This window comes from Oryctolagus cuniculus, chromosome 15 (genome assembly GCF_964237555.1).
Source record: "Oryctolagus cuniculus chromosome 15, mOryCun1.1, whole genome shotgun sequence".
In the NCBI taxonomy this organism is placed as follows: domain Eukaryota; kingdom Metazoa; phylum Chordata; class Mammalia; order Lagomorpha; family Leporidae; genus Oryctolagus; species Oryctolagus cuniculus.
The window spans coordinates 60,835,960-60,853,188 of record NC_091446.1 but is presented as its reverse complement, the minus strand read 5'-3'; the positions used below and the strand labels follow the sequence as shown (position 1 = coordinate 60,853,188).

At 53.8% G+C, this 17,229-nt stretch overlaps 1 protein-coding gene across 1 annotated transcript in view; it reads right to left on the bottom strand.

Moving 5' to 3' along the window:
• SRGN (serglycin) overlaps positions 1 to 16,302 on the bottom strand; it is a 46,567-nt gene extending 30,265 nt beyond the window's left edge. Inside the window, exon 1 of the mRNA XM_070057783.1 lies at positions 15,990 to 16,302. The gene's annotated coding sequence lies outside the window, so the exon portion shown is untranslated. The remainder of the gene's footprint in view (positions 1 to 15,989) is intronic.
• Between the last annotated feature and the right edge of the window lie 927 nt (positions 16,303 to 17,229).

Below are 17,229 nucleotides of genomic sequence, written 5' to 3'. Positions count from 1 at the left end.
CTAAGACTTCGCAGGTGTCTCTCAGAGCTTCATGTGTACTCACTCACTTGAGCATCACGGCTGCTCCGTGAAGCAGGTGTCATTGTGTGTCTATTCCAGTGGGATGCTGGTGGGATTTGGCTTCTGTGACCTGATCGGCCCTGTCACCCCTCCTGTGTCTTGGGAGCCGGAGGGCTCGTCCCCAACAAGCCCATCTCTTTGCACTGGCATTAAAAGAAAACCAAACTGTCCTGTCTGCCACGGGCAGGGAAAGTCCTTCTCTGGAATAAAGGCCCTGACCTTGATTTTGGGCAAAGCCAAGCACAGCCAATAGGATACTCTCGAGTCACTCCTTTCAGCAACCCAGTGGGCAGGGAGTTTGCAATTCTGGTCCCTACAGCCTCAAAGTAGGACCCTCTGCCAGGTTTTTGCTGCTTTCTCCATCCACCAAAGACCGTTTTTTTCACCGTTTGCGTAACACTTTCCAAACCTTCCCGACCAACGGCCGCTGCTTGCAACGGACATCCTGAACCTCAGCTCTCAGGGAACAGCTAGCTGCGCAGGATGCTGGGAGCACAGCTCCCTCAAAGTGGGGCCTGTTCAACGCTGGTGAGAGGAAAACCCGTGCCTCTTCCACCTCATCCCCACCCCACCCCCCAGCCCAAGGCCATGATCTTGCCATTCTTTTCTTCCGAAACCACCAAAGACAAATGGTTTGACTTTGATTTTTTTAAAGTCTCTATAATAACAATAATTAACCTATTCCTCAAGGGAAATACGCCGCAATGGCCATCGTATTGCTAGCATTATTATTTTGTTATTGGTGTTACTACAAAGGTGTACTCAGGGGCCATGAGCCAATGGGCCAGGTCACTGAGGCCAGGGAATAGTGGGCTTGCTCAAGGCCACATCTTCATTGTGAAAGGGCCTTTGTTTGATTTCCGTTGGCCCAGGGGTTCGGGCAGAGCTTGGTGCTCTGGCTGGGTACATCGCCCCCCCCACAGGGCAGCCACAATGCAATTAGCAGCGGCACGCAAGCCCTCGCTTCCCTCCCACGGCCTCACTCAGACTCCTTCCTGATGTTTGTGTTGGATTTTGTTTCCCTGCCTGCAACTCTCTGTTCCCAGATACTCACTGGGCCAAATCCCTCCTTCAAGTTTTGGATCAAACCTCACTTTGACAAGGTCAAGCCTGACGCCTCCCTTAATCCTGCAGCCTGCCCTGCCACGGCCCCTTCCTTCCCTTGCTCCCGTAGCTGACGCATAGCTTCCCACGGACAGGAATGTGTGCCCCCAGTGCCTAAGGAGTCCCTGGCCACGGTACACACTCAGAGAACGGTGGTGGAAACGGAAATGGTTCAAAGCTGCCCTAGGCACTCACAGGCTCAGACTGTGAGAAGCTCAGGGAGGGATCAAGGGTGGTGTCCTTGCTGTGCCCCCTGCATATAGGCGCTCAAGTTCAAAGTAAACAATAACCTATATTCAAATCTCCAGGAGGAGGTAAGCACTTGGCGTGGTGGTTAAGACACTGGGACACCTGCATCCCATATCAGAGTATCTGGGTTCGAGTCCCACCTCTGCTTCCAACTCCAGCTTCCTGCTAATCCACACACCCTGGGAGGCAGCAGGGAACGGCTCAAGTACTTGGGTCCCTGCCACCCATATGGGAGACCCAGAATAAGTTCCTGGCTCCTAGCCTGGACCTAATTCAGTCCCCACTGTTGTAGGTTGAAGGGGAGTAAACCAGAGACTGGAAGATCGCTGTCTCTCCACTTTTCAGATACACATATAACTTAAACACCCACGGAAAAGGAACTAGGGATAACCTTTTTTCCTTTTCCTTTTACTTAATTTCTAAATGTTCTGGAATATAACAATGACAGAATAAGCTAACATTAAATTCTGAGCTAACATTAACTTCAGAGGACCCTAGCCAGTGTGGCCTGCTTTGTCAGGGACAGCACATGCCCCCTAAACAAAGCCCTCGATGCCCAGCGGGCGGCCTGGGAAGCAGCACGCCTGGAAAGCGCTCTCCTCTGTGAGGGCTGGGGACAGGAAGCCGGCCCGGGGAAAGCAGCCAAGCCCCTCTGGTTTCAGGGGAGACGGGACCGTCACAGCTGATCTGCAGCCGCTCCAACTCCACAGGTGACGGAGAAAACAGGCCTGCTTCTGAGCACAAGAGAGCACAGAAAGCGTGCCTGCTTTAGGAGGAAACCCAACACCAGGAGAAATGTGCAATTTCCAACCCTGGAATAAAATCTCTTTGGATGATCAAAACAAACAAAGAGCAGATGCTTGTAGGACAAAGACCACGCTCTCCAAATTCCCGTGGATTCCAACCAGGAGGCCTCTAGGGTGGCTGTGAGAAGGTGTGGATGGGGCTGGGGCTTAGCATCACACTGCTCAGGTTCAACCCTGCCACTTCCTAACTGTGACCGCAGGCAAGGTGGTGAGCCTCCTTGGGCCCCAGTTTTGCTGTCTCTTCAATGCTCAGTGCCCCGTGTCAGTGGGCTCTGTTAGGTTCCTAAAGGCAACCGTCATGTCCCAGGGGTGAAGGACCAAGGCAACACCGAGACCTGGGAACTGCAGAACGGAAGGGTGAGGGGTGAGGGAAGGCGGCCATGAGACAGCTGGGGAGTCGGCGGGGGGGGGGGGGGGGTCAAGAAGCAAACATTCCTGAGAAATCTTAAACTCATTTTCTTTGACCTTGTTTAAGATGGCAAGGAGGAGGGACCAGCGCTGTGGCGTAGCGGGTAAAGCCGCCACCTGCAGTGCCGGCATCCCATGTGGGCACCGGCTCGAGTCCTGGCTGTTCCACCTCCAATCCAGCTCCCTGCTTGAGGCCTGGAAAAGCAGTGGGAAGATGGCCCAAGTCCTTGGGCCCCTGCACCTGTGTGGGAGACCAGGAAGAAGCTCCTGGCTTTGGATTGGCTCAGCTCCGGCCATTGTGGCCAACTGGGGAGTGAACCTGCAGATGGAAGACCTCTCTCTCTGCCTCTCTATAACTCTGCCTATCAAGTAAAAAAAAAAAAAAAAAAAAAAAAAGGCAAGAAGGGGTCCACAGGTGGCAGAGAAGGTATTGGTGAGAGAGCGCCACCCAAGCTCACACACCTGTGTCAGGTTGGCTTTCCCAGCCCCACCCACAGTGCCAGGCTGGCTGGTGAAGGGGAGGCAGGACAGGACCCGGGTCCCTGCCAGGCTCTGGCCATGAAAACTGTTCTGAGCACTTGTCACATTTCATCCTCTCCATAGTCCCCCGAGGGCTGTACCGAGAAGGAAGCGGAAGATAGCACTTGATGAGCAGAGGCGGGGCACCAGAGGGGACAACCCAGGGGAGCCTCGGGGGACAAAGTCCAGAGCCTGCCCACCTGTCATCACCCAGCAGCCAGAGCCAGCCTGGGAAAGCACAATCGCATCTCGTCTGTGCCGCAAATGCTCCCGAGGCAGAGCCACCTGGCCAAACACGACTCCCAGCAGGCATTCCTTAATGCTGCCTCCAGGTCTCCTGGGGAGGAGCCGCTCTGATCCGGTCCTTGGTCTATTCTGAGATGTGTGTGTGTGAAGCAGAGATAGGGAAAGCCCCCCACAATGGGTGTGATGCAAGACCACACACAGGTCCCATCCCAGAGATAAGCAGGCCCTGGAGACACTTGACTGAAGCTCTAGTTCCCCTCCGAGGAGCCACACAGCATGAGGTCGGGTTCATGTCTGACTGTCTGTCCCAGGCAGAGAGAGGGCAGGCACAGCTGCTCCCCATCTGGGCCCAGGGTCCCCTGGATGCCCCGGCCCTCTCCTCCCTCTGGCCTACCCTGAAGTGATGACACAAGGCAGGGCCTCTCCAATCCCCAGGGCAACTGCACCTGCGCACAGCAAGCTCTCAGTCCACAAGTATGGCCCAGCCACAGAAGGCACCAAGGCTGACTTTGTACAGCAAGGCAGTGGAGGGCCCCTCTTAGCATCCAGCTCTGCCATCTGCCCACGGAAGGCCTCCCCGTACTCCCATCAACACGGGGAAAAGGCAGCATCTCCTAAGGATGTTAGGAGGCTGAGGAGGGCCCAGACAGGAAGGCCTGGGGTGGCTCAGTCCATACTAGAGAGCTACAAGACTGAGCTGCAGGACACTGGAGCGAGGCTGGCCTGTGACGTGCGGATCTGTGTTAGAACATGGCGGCTGTGGGGAGGAGTGAACGGAAACATCACCTGTAGAGGGCTCAGGGCTCTGCTTCAGAAACAAGCAGCAGCCTACCCTTCTCTGGGTTGAATTCCATTCTTCTGGGGGCTTGCAAGTGAGCGCCAACCTGCTGTGACCAGGAGCCAACAGCAGGAGTCCGGGCAGGGATCGGCACACAAGCTGGCACTGCTCCGGGCTTCCCCAGCAAGGGGCTCCCAGACACAAGTCCCCTGCTCGGCTTTTCCCCAGAACTGAGTCATCCCGTGGTTCTCTTTTCAACGAAGCAATGGCTCAGTGCGGCCGCCTTTCCAGACCTGTGCCCGAACGGGACCTTCCGAGCTGTGCTCCCGAACAGTGACCTCAAGTGTGTATTTCGGATCCAGGGGCGCCAGGGGCAGACTTGTCTGCAGGCAAGGCCTTTAGCAGCTGGCCAGGGCCATGCCAAACCCCCAGCTCCTGCCTGCTCCTCCCCGTCCAGCCGAGCCCTCCCATGCTCTGGTGGAAAGCCCCACAACGTGGCGTTGTCACAGGCCTAAGCTCTAGAACCCCGGGAAGGGAAAGATGGCAGCGCGTGCCCCTCTGCCCTGGGCCACCGACGCCCACACTGGGAGCAGGAGGAGGCTGACCTGCGGGCACCCATTCTGGGTGTGGGAGGACCCAAAGAGGCCTCAGTGAAGCAGCCACTCCTCCCTGGGGGCCTGGCTTTGTCCCCCATCGCACTCTGACCCCACAATGGGGTCCCATGTCTGAGAGAGGATTTCTCCTCCTCGTTCTGTGGTTTTATTTACATGTGGGAAAGCTCAGAGTTAAAAATGAGAATTTGGTTTATGTCTACTGAACCCCTTTGATCAAAAAAAACTAACTGACTTGCAACAAGAAGTCACAATACTTTAATGTTTCCTTTGGAGGAGGATTTGGGGTCAGACATGATTTCTTTTCCCAAGTCTTTTTTTCCTCCAGTCAAAATATCTCTGGTCCCCCTTCAAAAACGCCTAAACCTTGGACATACGCTGCCCACTCTGCCACTGGTTGAACAAGTATTTATCAAGCACCTGCTATGTGCCAGGTGGCAGCCCTACTGGGGGCTGTAGGGGGAGTGAAGGACCCCAGAGCTCATCCAGCCAGGACATGACAGGGCTTCTGCCACCCCCGTCCTGGTGCGTCCACCACGGAACACTGACATGCAGGTGTGGTTTTCATGTTGCAACAACAGTGTAACAGTCAAAATATAAGGAAAACCTTCAACAGTCACTGGCCGAATCCCGCTGTCCTAACACAACCACTGCCGCTTCCCTCGTCTTCCGGTCTCCAACGGCTCCGTGTTTTCCGGCAGCAGCAATCCCCGTGCTCACTGCTCGGTGTTTTTCAACCAGTTACAGTTTTACATACTCCTGCCAAGGGTTTTTCATGTGTTATCTATTTGGTTTTTCTGTATTTGAAAGGGAGAGAGAGAGAGAGAGAGAGAGAGAGAGAGAGAGAGAATCTTCCCTCTGCTGATTCCCTCTCCAAATGCCCACAACAGCCAGAGCTGGGCCGGGCCAAAGCCAGGAGCCTGGAGCTCCACGCAGGTCTCCCACATGGGTGGCAGGGACCTATCTGTATCTACTGTCTCCCAGGGGACATAGTAGCAAGAAGCTGGATCAGAGGTGGAGGCAGACTTGATCCCAGGCACTCAGATACGGGATGCAGGCATCCTAAGCAGTAGCTTAACTCATTGTGCCACAATGCCTGCCCCCATAGTGTTTTCAAAAGGCCACCTGCTCCTCTGTCCCGAGTTCTAGAATTCTGGCTCATGCACCAGTTACAGCTACTCCTCTACTAGTGGACGTCCACAGTCTGGAGTTGTTTGGTTTTCTTGGCGGAGTTCTGGAAAACAGTGCAGTGTCGGTGACTGAGCGGCACCCCTGTGGTGGCCCTCCCCTACAGGGCCTGTGTGAGCCCACTTGGGGCCCCAGGGCCACGAGCCAGCCTTGGTCCTCATGCCGCTAAGATCTCCCTGGGCACTGAGGACTCCAAGAAGTGTAGCAAGTCACCTGAGTAGCATGGGAAGACATCCGAAGTGAACCACATGAAGAGCCCAGGCCCCCAAAGAGCGCCTGTCTCCAACACGGCTGGAGCAGGGCGCCTGCCGAAACCACCTCCTCCACACGAGGCTGCCTCGCTGGCCACCGAGGGGAAACCCGGCGTTCTTTCAGGATGAGCTCCTGCAGCCCAGCACCTCTGACCAGCCAGGAAATCCCAGACCCCCTGCCCACTGGGATCGCAAGCTTAGGCATGTCCCTGTGGGCCTCTCTCTGGGGCTTGCTTTCTCCTCTCCATACAGGGTGGGAAAGAAGCTCTTGAGAGAGAGGCGTGACCTGGATTTCCACCTGAAATGACCTTTCCATGGCTTTTTTAGAGAAACGCGATGGGGTCGGCGTTGTGGCTCAGTGGATTAAGCTGCCACTTACAACAATGGAGTACCGTATGGGAGTGCTGGCTCAAGACCCAGCTGCTCCACTTCCAATCCAGCTCTCTGCTAATGCACCTGGGAAGGCAGCAGGTGGTCCAAGCACTTGTGTCCCTGCCACACATGTGGGAGACCTGAATGGAGTTCCTGGCTCCTGGCTTAAGCCTGGCCCAGCTCTGATTGTTGTGGCCATTTGGAGAGGAAATCAACGGATGGAAGATTCTCCTCTCTCCCTGTTACTCTGCCTTCTAAGTAAATTAAATCTTAAAAAGACGAAAAAGAAAAAAAAGGAAAGAGAAAGAGGAACACACATTCACTTACTCTGCTGACCAATACTGTCTCATCCATAAAATGCAATTCTCTGGTCCCCCAGTGCCCATGTGAACCTCAGACAGCCTGGGGAAAGGGTGTGTGCTGGGGACGCCCCTCCCCCTCTGCACCCCAAGGCCCCACAGGCAAGCTGTGCACCCAGTGGTGTGGGGAGGGAGAATTGGTCATCGACCAGATTTGCCCTTCTGGAAGATTCCACACAGCAGAGCCCTGTATGCTTGTCTCCTGCAGGACTGGCTGCAAAGGATCTGACAGAGCGACTACCACACAGGATCACACTGCACTGGGGAGCAGGCCCCAGAGCCCACAGTGCCGTTTAGCTGCTCCCCTGGGTCAGCCTGTAGGAACCCATTCTGCAGGCCTCCTCCCCTCCCAGCCTTTATTCAAAGGGGAATCCAGGACAAGTCATGTCCAGCTCCTGAGGTCTAGAGGGTCAGGTCTAGAGGGTAGAACACCGTGGAGGGCCAGGCACTAGGTACATAGGTCCCTTGGTCTGAACTTCTCTGGCTTTGAAACATTTCAGAAAATGAAATTTCCTACTTGACTCAGCTCAGGGAAGGGGATCCCCACGCGTACTCAGTAGGTGCTGAATAAGTGCACGCCTTCCTCCACGACAAACCCTGTGGGCAGGGGAGGGCACCTGCGGAGAACCCCAGATGACAGCCAGAAAGAGCTTTACGGAGGAGGATCCAAAAGTCTCTGAGTCCTGGTTCTCAAAGCGGCTTACATATTGAAGCATTAGGGGCTTTAAGAAATCCTGATGTCAGGGGAATGTGTGGACTGAAGGAGCGAGACAAAGCAAACAAACATCCATGGTAGGATCTAGGTGGTGGACACACAGCTGTTCATGGCAGAAGCCTTTCCATGCTTATATATATTTGAATATTTGCACAATGCAATGCTGGGGGAATCCTGATGCCAGGTCCCACCCCCAGAGATTCTGCTTTAGTTGGTGCAACCTCGCAGTGAGGCATGCACGAGCTCCCAGGTGGGTCTGCTGTTCAGCCAAGGCCCAACCTTATGGCTGCAGGCTGGGCCCGGTGTGAGCCAGGCCAGCTTCATTGTCATCACCTGGGACCTTGTTAGAACTGCAAAAAAAAATGTTGGCCGGCGCCGCGGCTCAGTAGGCTAATCCTCCGCCTAGCGGCACCGGCACACCGGGTTCTAGTCCCGGTCGGGGCACCGGATTCTGTCCCGGTTGCCCCTCTTCCAGGCCAGCTCTCTGCTGTGGCCAGGGAGTGCAGTGGAGGATGGCCCAGGTGCTTGGGCCCTGCACCCCATGGGAGACCAGGAAAAGCACCTGGCTCCTGGCTCCTGCCACCGGATCAGTGCGGTGCGCCAGCCGCGGTGGCCATTGGAGGGTGAACCAACGGCAAAAGGAAGACCTTTCTCTCTGTCTCTCTCTCTCACTGTCCACTCTGCCTGTCAAAAAAAAAAAAAAAAATGCTGCAACCCAGGTGCAGGGAGTCAGAGCCTCCGGGGGTGCAACCAACAGCTGGGATTTTAAACAGTCAACTGACGCAGGCTAGCCCAGGCTTGGCTGCACATTGGAATCACTTGGGGAACTTTAGGGACAAAATGGACAAGATTCCAGTATGAGCACCAGCCCTCTGGAATTGGGCCCTAGTCACCCTATTCTTTTTTCTGAGCTCCCTGGTGACTCTGATGTCAGTCCAGGTTTGGGCCCATGCTCCTCCTCAGCCGGTCAGGAGCTGAGCCCCTCGAAGGGTCATGCCCGGCCAAGGCTGCCCAGTGCCCCAAGGAAGGAGTGGGGTTAGGACCAGGTCCACGGTGCCTTGTGCCATAGCTCTACCACGTTACCTGTCACTCATGTCCATCGAGTGGTCGGAGCCCTCTCACTTTGGCCTCCAGTTCTCAAACCTGGCTGCCTACTGGGTTCAGCTGGGGCCTTTTAGAGCTCCCAGAAGCTCGCTCTGCGGTAAGGATACAAGAAACACCCAGTGGTAGGGTTCCAGCCTGCGGCAGCTCCTCTCTCCTAATTCCTGAGGGTGAGAAGGAAGTGTGGCTGCCTGAACCACAGTCACCTTGCTGAGCCCACTTCAGAAACCAAGTGCACATGGGGGTGCAAGTGAGCACAAGCTCACCGTGTACCCCTACATCACATGACCGTGGCACCCAAAGGAGAGGCCACACAGACTCCCTCTCACCTTCTCTGTTTAGACAGACTCAGTAAAGCGTCCCCCGTGTTCCTAGGAGAAAAGGGGGGAACGGGGGAAGAGGGTGACGGGGGTCGAAATAGATCAGTGTCTCCTTCTAACAGGTGGGGAAACTGAGGCTCCCAAAGTGCGGCAGCTTATCCCAGGCCGTCTGCCAGGCAGGGGCACAGCCAGGGTTTGAACCCTGCAAAGTCCAGGCTCTTCAACTTGTCAGTAGCCAACCTAAGACCCCTTTCCAGGCCTTCAGACCCCCAACAGCCACCCTTGGGCAACGCAGGACAGTCTCAGAACGCTAAGTCACAGCCAGGCTCGATTTGGAACAGGGGAGGTGACCGGGAAAAACGACAGCTCACCCAGCCGGGCAGAGCACAGACCCGGGACCTCAGTCCTGTGCACCCGTCCTCCTGGCCCGCCCAGCCTGGAAGCCAGCTCTTCCTTTCCCAATTGCTTCCCAGATCCTTAGTCTGGGTACTTGAGGGTCAAAACAACTGAGGTCTAATACACAAAAGATCAGCCAGCTGATCTGTGTTTTTAAAAAAATATAAATGGGTCTTAGCTTTTCCCATTACTCTCGCCACTCCCCACAGTAGAATCACCGCTTCGCGCTCAGAAAAGCTGGGAAGTTTGAGCATGTGGCCACTCACCTCTCTCAGGCACCTGCGCCCGCCCCGTCTGCTGGGCTGTGCTGCCGAGGACAAGGACTGAAGACGCTGGGGTTCTTGACACTTGGGAAAGCTCAAGAGTCTTTTACATACAATAGGACCACGCAGGTCAGCTGACAGACTGACCCAGAGGAGGGCTCTGAGGCTGTTTCTCAAGGCCTTCCCCACCCTCCGGCGATCATAGTGGGGGCAGGCAGGGGAGGCAGGCAACAGATCCTAGGTCTTCAGGCCTGTTTTTCATCTGTGACTTGGTAAAAACAGCCCTGGAAGGCCGGCGCCACGGCTCACTAGGCTAATCCTCCGCCTAGCGGCACCGGCACACCGGGTTCTAGTCCCGGTCGGGGCGCCGGATTCTGTCCCGGTTGCCCCTCTTCCGGGCCAGCTCTCTGCTGTGGCCAGGGAGTGCAGTGGAGGATGGCCCAGGTGCTTGGGCCCTGCACCCCATGGGAGACCAGGAGAAGCACCTGGCTCCTGGCTCCTGCCATCGGATCAGCGCGATGAGTCGGCCACAGTGCGCCGGCCGCGGCGGCCATTGGAGGGTGAACCAACGGCTAAAGGAAGACCTTTCTCTCTGTCTCTCTCTCTCACTGTCCACTCTGCCTGTCAAAAAATAAAAAAATAAAGAAAAAAAAAAAAACAAAACAGCCCTGGAATTAAGTGTAGGAGGAGGCTCTAATTCCCAATTCATTTACCTATTTACTCATTTCTTATTCAGGATTTATCCATTCACTCCCTTAATAGGCAGCTTTTTTTTTTTTTAAAGATTTTATTTATTTATTTGACAGGTAGAGTTACAGACAGTGAGAGAGAGAGAGAGAGAGAGAGAGAGAGACAGAGGGAAAGGTCTTCCTTCCTTTGGTTCACCCCCCAAATGGCCACAACAGCCGGAACTGTGCCAATCCAAAGCCAGGAGCCAGGTGCATCTTCCTGGTCTCCCATCTGGGTGCAGGGGCCCAAGGACTTGGGCCATCTTCTACTGCTTTCCCAGGCCACAGCAGAGCTGGATCACAAGTGGAGCAACCGTGACACGAACTGGCGCCCTTATGGGATGCCAGCACTGCAGGCAGAGGCTTTACCCACTATGCCAAAGCGCCAGCCCCAGTAGGTAGCTTTGAGCATGTGCTGGGAGCCTGGCACTGCTGGGCACTAGGGGAGGAAATGTAACATGACAGCCCAAGTGTCCAGACATAATTGTCTCAAAGGAGCCCATGTCTCCTGAAAGCACTTTTTTTTAAAGATTATTTGCTTTGAAAGTCAGAGTTACAGAGATAGGGAGGGAGACACAGAGAGATCTTTCATCTGCCGGTTCACTCCCCAGATGGCTGAAATGGCCAGGGCTGGCCAAAGCCAGGAGGCCAGGAACTTCATCCATAGGTTCAGGGGCCCAAGCTCTTGGGCCATCCTCTGCTGATTTTCCCAAGTATTCAGCAGGCAGCTGGGTTGGAAGTGGAGCAGCTAGGACTCGAATGAGCACCCATATCTGATATACCTGATAGGCCCCTCTTCAAAGTGTTCTTTTATATATATATATATATATATATATATATATATATATATTATATATTTATTTATTTATTTATTTAAAATATTTATGTATTTGAAAGGCAGAGTTACAGGGAAGCAGAGAGAGGTCTTCCATTCGCTGGTTCACTCCCCAAATGGATGTAACAGCCAGAGGTAGGCCGATCTGAAGCCAAAAACCAGGAGTTTCTTTCGGGTCTCCCACGTGAGTGCAGGGGCCCAAGGACTTGGGCCATCTTCTACTGCTTTCCCAGGCCATGGCAGAGAGCTGGATTGGAAGTAGGGCAGCCGGGACTCGAACCAGTGCTCGTAAGGGATGTCGGCACTGCAGGCGACGGCTTTACCCGCTACACCACAGCGCTAGTCCCTCAAAGTGTTCTTTTTTTTTTTTTTTTTTTTTTTTGACAGAGTGGATAGTGAGAGAGAGACAGAGAAAAAGGTCTTCCTTTTTGCCGTTGGTTCACCCTCCAATGGCCACCACGGCTGGCGCGCTACAGCCAGCGCACCGCGCTGATCCGAAGGCAGGAGCCAGGTGCTTCTCCTGGTCTCCCATGGGGTGCAGGGCCCAAGCACTTGGGCCATCCTCCACTGCCTTCCCAGGCCACAGCAGAGAGCTGGCCTGGAAGAGGGGCAACCGGGACAGAATCCGGCGCCCCAACCCGGACTAGAACCCGGTGTGCCGGTGCCACTAGGTGGAGGATTAACCTATTGAGCCGCGGCGCCGGCCCAAAGTGTTCTTAATACTGGGGACATCACAGAATTCCTTTAGGACTTCCCAGAGAAGTGACTGTAACCATAAAATTATTCACCATAATTTCAGGGGTTGTCGTGAGCCTCCAGTCTGATGGCTTCTACCTGGGTCTGCCAACAACTCTCGTGAACAGATCCTTTCCCTGGGCTGGGCCTGTTTCCCCATCTGTAGCATGGATCCTCCAGACTCCTTGGGACCCTTGCAAATCTCAAACATCAGTGACTGGTTCTCAGAGAGGATGAGTCGGAGAAAGTACACGCAAGGCCCAGGAAATGCTTGAGGGTGAATATGTGGAAGGCACAAAGCATTGTCCTTGGGAGAGATAGAGGCAAAGAATGCTTGATCCCACCCAAGGCACAATCAGCCTTCCCCAAGGACAAAGGTCGTCTGGATAAGGCAGCAATGAGCCCCTCTGCAAGGCTTAGTGGCGGGAGCCAGCCCTTTAATCCAAGGAATGCTCAGAGGGGTGAGGTCATAGAATCCCTCATCCACTCCATCACCAAGAAACCACAGCAGCGAGGACACCAGGAAGCCTTGACTTCGTGGGGCTTCTTCTCGGAGGTGAGTAGAGGGACCACTCACCTGCAAAACAAGCAAGAGGGCTTCAGGAGAGAACACAATGGGTAGTGGAACATCAGGGAGTTTCCCAGGGTAGCAGAAAAGGAGACGGTTATGTCAGACCTGAATGTCAAGTACAACCACCCAGGAGACGATGGGGAAGGGGCTTTCGAGACAGGGCAAAGGCAAGGGGAAAAGGCTTGAGTGAGAGAGCTTGGCACAGAAGTGTGTGTGGGGTTGGGGGAGCACTCAGTGCAGCGGCTGAGACGCCACCATCCCCTATCAGAGTGCCTACACCCAAGTCCTGGCGCCGGTTTCTTTTCCAGCATCCTGCTAATGTGCATCCGTGAGGCAGCAGGTGATGGCGCAAGTAGTTGGGTCCCTGCCACCCACATGGGAGACCCAGATGGAGTTCCAGGCTCCTGGCTCTAGCCTGGCCCAGCCCTGGCTGTTGTGGGCATTTGGGAAGGGAATCGGCACACGGAAGATCTCTCTCTCTCTCTCTCTCTCTCCCTCTCTCCCTCTCTCTCTCTCTCCCTTTCTCTCTGCCTTCCAAATAGACAGGCAATAAAAAGCAGCAGTAAGGGAGCAGTGGAAGCCATCGAGTCTGAGGAGCAGGCGGGGCCACACTGTGTATGGATTTGTAGCCCAGAAGGAGCTAGAAGCCACTGCAGGGTTCTGCAGAGATGAAAGACTGAAGGCCTATAAGCTCCTAGGGGAACCCGCCTCCCTTCACTTCCTGGACCCCACCATTCTCCTCCTCACCCCCAGCCGCACGAGCTCCTTGCTGTTCCACAAGCAGGACCTCCCGGCCATTCTTACCCTGAGTCCTCTGCACTGGCCATTCCCTCTGTTTAGAAGGACTCCCCCCGACATCCCCATGGCTGCTCCCTCGCCTACGCCAACCTTTGTCCAAATGACGCTCTCTCCAGGAGGCCTCCATCACTGAATTCAGAACTGCACCCCTGCCCCAGCACACCCCGTCTCCTCCTCACTGCGCCCCCAGTACTTAACGCCAACAGTCACATGACGCCAGAGTTCATCGATTTTACTGCCTGTCTGCAGGAATGTCAGCTCCTGGATGATTTTTCTCACTTTATTATTATTTCTTAAAGTCTTATTTATTCATTTATTTGAAAGGCAGAGTGACAGATGGAGAGAGAAACAGAGATTTTCCATCTGCTGGTTCATTTTCATCTGCTCGAACCAGTGAGGGTTGGGCCAGACTGAACCAGAAGCTAGAAACTCCATCCAGGTCTCCCGCAAAGGTGGCAGGAATCCAAGTGCTGGAGTCGTCACCTGCAGCCTCCCAGGGTGTGCATTAGCAGGAAGCTGGACTGGAAGTGGAGACAGACTCAATCCCAGGCACTCTGATACGGGGTGCGTGCCACAGGCCTGCCCTGTTTGCCGGTCTGGTTCACACTGATCCCCAGTACCTGGAACAGCGAGTGCCCACACCAGCGCATGTCCAGTGAGAGTTTCTGCCATGGTGGAAGCCATGAAGCAGCAGCTGCAATGGTTCAGACGCAGAAGGATGCTGGGGACAGAGCTGACGCCAGGGCAGCAGAACTCTGGGACTGTGGGCTGCATAGGTCTGGAGCAGGTCCCCAGCCCAAGTGCTCTACCCCTACTTCCCCACTTATTGGGAAGTAGGAACCCCAGGCCCAGCACCTACCCTTCTCTCACCTTCCAGCCTTTCCACGTGGCATGTCGTCCGAGTTGGATCAGACTGGGAGAAGCCGTGTTTCAAAGCCGTGCCTCCCCCCTCAGATCCCTGCCAACTCTAGATGTGCAGTCAGCCTAAATCTCCCAGGACTCGGGACAGTGTTGTCACTTTATCTTTTTTAAAAAATGTTTCTTATTTTATTTGAAAGGCAGAGTTACAGAAAGAGAGGGAAAGGGAGACACACACACACACACACAGAGAGAGAGAGAGAGAGAGAGAGAGAGAGAGAGAGAGAGGTCTTCCATTTGCTGGTTCACTCTCCCATTGGCTACAACAGCCAGAGCTGCACCAATCCAAAGCCAGGAGCCAGGAGCCTCCTCCAGGTCTCCCATGCAGGTACAGGGGCTCAAGAACTTGGGGCATCCTCCACTGCTCTCCCAGGCCACAGAAGAGAGCTGGATTGGAAGTGGAGCAGCCAGGACTCGAACCAGTACCCATACGGGATGCTAGTACTGAGGCGGTGGTCTCGCCCATTATGCCACAGTGCCAGCCCTAGTACAAGTTCTTGACCCCTGCACCCACGTGGGGAATTCAGAAGTTCCTAGCTCCTGGCATTGATTTGGCTCAGTCCTGGTCTTTGTGACCATTTGAGGAGTGAACCAGCAGATAAAAGACATTCTCTCTCTCTCATTCTCTCTCTGTAACATAAATACATCTTTTTAAAAAAGTTTAAAAAAATGTACAACTGGTGTTGTGGCACAGTGGGTTAAGCATCACCTGCAACTTCAGCATCCCACGTGAGTGCCTGTTTGAGTCCTGGCTGCTCTACTTCTGATCTAGCTTCCTGCTAATGGGCCTGGGAACGCAGCAGAGAATGGCCCAAGTGCTTGGGCCCCTGCACCCAGGTGGGAGACCCGGATGGAGTTCCAGGCTCCTGGCTTCAGGCTGGCCCCCTGGCTGTTGTACCCATTTCGTGGAGTCAACCAGCAGATGAAGATCTCAATCTCTCTCTGTTTCCCCTCTTCCCCTCTCTCTCCCCCTCTCTGTAACTCTGCCTTTTGAATAAACAAAATTTTAAAAATAAAATGTACAACTAGGTAGATTTTAATATATTCATAACCATCGCCACTAAGCAATTCCAGAGTATTTTATGTTACTCCAGAAAGGAACCTGACCTGGGGCAGTCTTTGGCTCAGTGGTTAAGACACAGATTGGGACACTCACATCCCACACTGGGGTGCCTGAATTTGAGTCCTGGCTCCACCCTCTGATTCCAGCTTCCTGCTAATGTACACCCTGGGAGGCAGCAGATGATGGCCCAAGTGTTTGGTATCTTGCAACTCACATGGGAGACCCAGATGGAGTTTCTGGCTGCTGGCTTTGGCCTGGCCCAGGCCTGGCTGTTGTAGGCATTTGGGAAGTGAACCAGCAATGGGAGAGATCTCTTGATATCTGTCTCTGTCTCTCTGTTTTTCAAAAAAGAAAAAGGAGAAGGAGAAGAAGAAAAAAAGTGAGAAAAAGAAGTAAAAAAAAAAAAAAAGCCCCAATCGTTTTAGCAGTCACACACCACACCTCCTTCCACAGGACACAGCCTGTCAATCACTAACCTCCCTCTGCCTCCGCAGGCCTGTCTATTCTGAACAGTACATATAAATGGAGTTCTATAATATACAGTCTTTTGTGACTGGCTTCTTTCTTAGTGCCATTTTTTTTTTTTGAGACTTACCGTGTTGTAGTACATATCCACAATTCATTCCTTTTTATGGTCAAATATTCCATTATCTGAACAGGCCACATCTGTTCATCTGCTGATGGACGTCAGTTGTTTCCATTTATGGGCTGCTGCGGGCCATGCTGCTAGGAACATTCCCTCGCAGTCTTGGTGTGGGTACATGTAGGATTCTCAGTTCTCTCGGGTGCATGCCCAAGGGTGGAGTTGCTGGGTCACATGGTAGCCTGATGCTCAACTTTCCGAGGAACTGCGAGGCTGTTCCCTAAAGCTTCACCTCGTTATCGCCCCCATTCTGCTGATGGGAAATCTGGCGGGAGAGGGTTGCAAGTGAGTGGCTCAGATTCACCAGCCATTAGATGGTGGGCGGGGAGGGGGGAGGAGGGGGAGGGTTTCTTGGGAAAGGGAATCCTCTGCTTCCCCCTGCACACTTCATCCATTCTTCAAGACACTAGGGTGCTGTCTACTGGTCTCTACTCTGGATGCTGAAATTACCTCTGAGAGCAACACAGGCTAGGCCCTGCCCCTTGGAGACCTAGTCTGGAGGGGAAAACTGACAGCAGGAAAGTCATTACAGCTTTGACAAGCATAATGGAGAGAGGGTAGCTGTTAACTTGCTATCCTGCCCTTGAACAATGATCAAGAACTTGGCGACCTGAGGCACTTCCTTAACTTCCCTAGGTCTCTGCTTCTGGATAGAGCACTAGTACCTACTTTGAGGTTCTACGATGAATTCAAGGCCTCAAGTCCTATAACCTCTTGCAACTTGGCACTGATGAGCCCCAGATGTCCACTAGCTGCTCAGGCTTCTACGGTACTGCTGTGTCTCACCTGTCACTCAAGGGTGTGAATCCTGGTCCCTTGAGCTTTCCACGTTTCCCACCATCTCTCCCCATCATGGCTGCCTACCCCCAACTCTGACATTAACCAGAACTCCCCCTCCCCCATGCACTGTTACAGAATCCTACAGCTTAATTCATCTGGTTTGATGTTTCCCTTAGAAGCTTTGAATACCTGGCTCCTTGTTACATGGAGAGAGAACTGCCTTTTACTGGTCTTTTTTTATTTATTTATCAAGGTGATAGATAAACAGAAAGAGAGAGAGAATCTTCCATCTGCTATTTCACTACCCAATTGGCTACAACAGCTGGGGCTCTGTCAGATAGAAGCCAGGAGCCTGGAAATCCATTCAGGTCTCCCACATGGGTGCAGGGGCCCAAGCACTCGGGCCATCCTC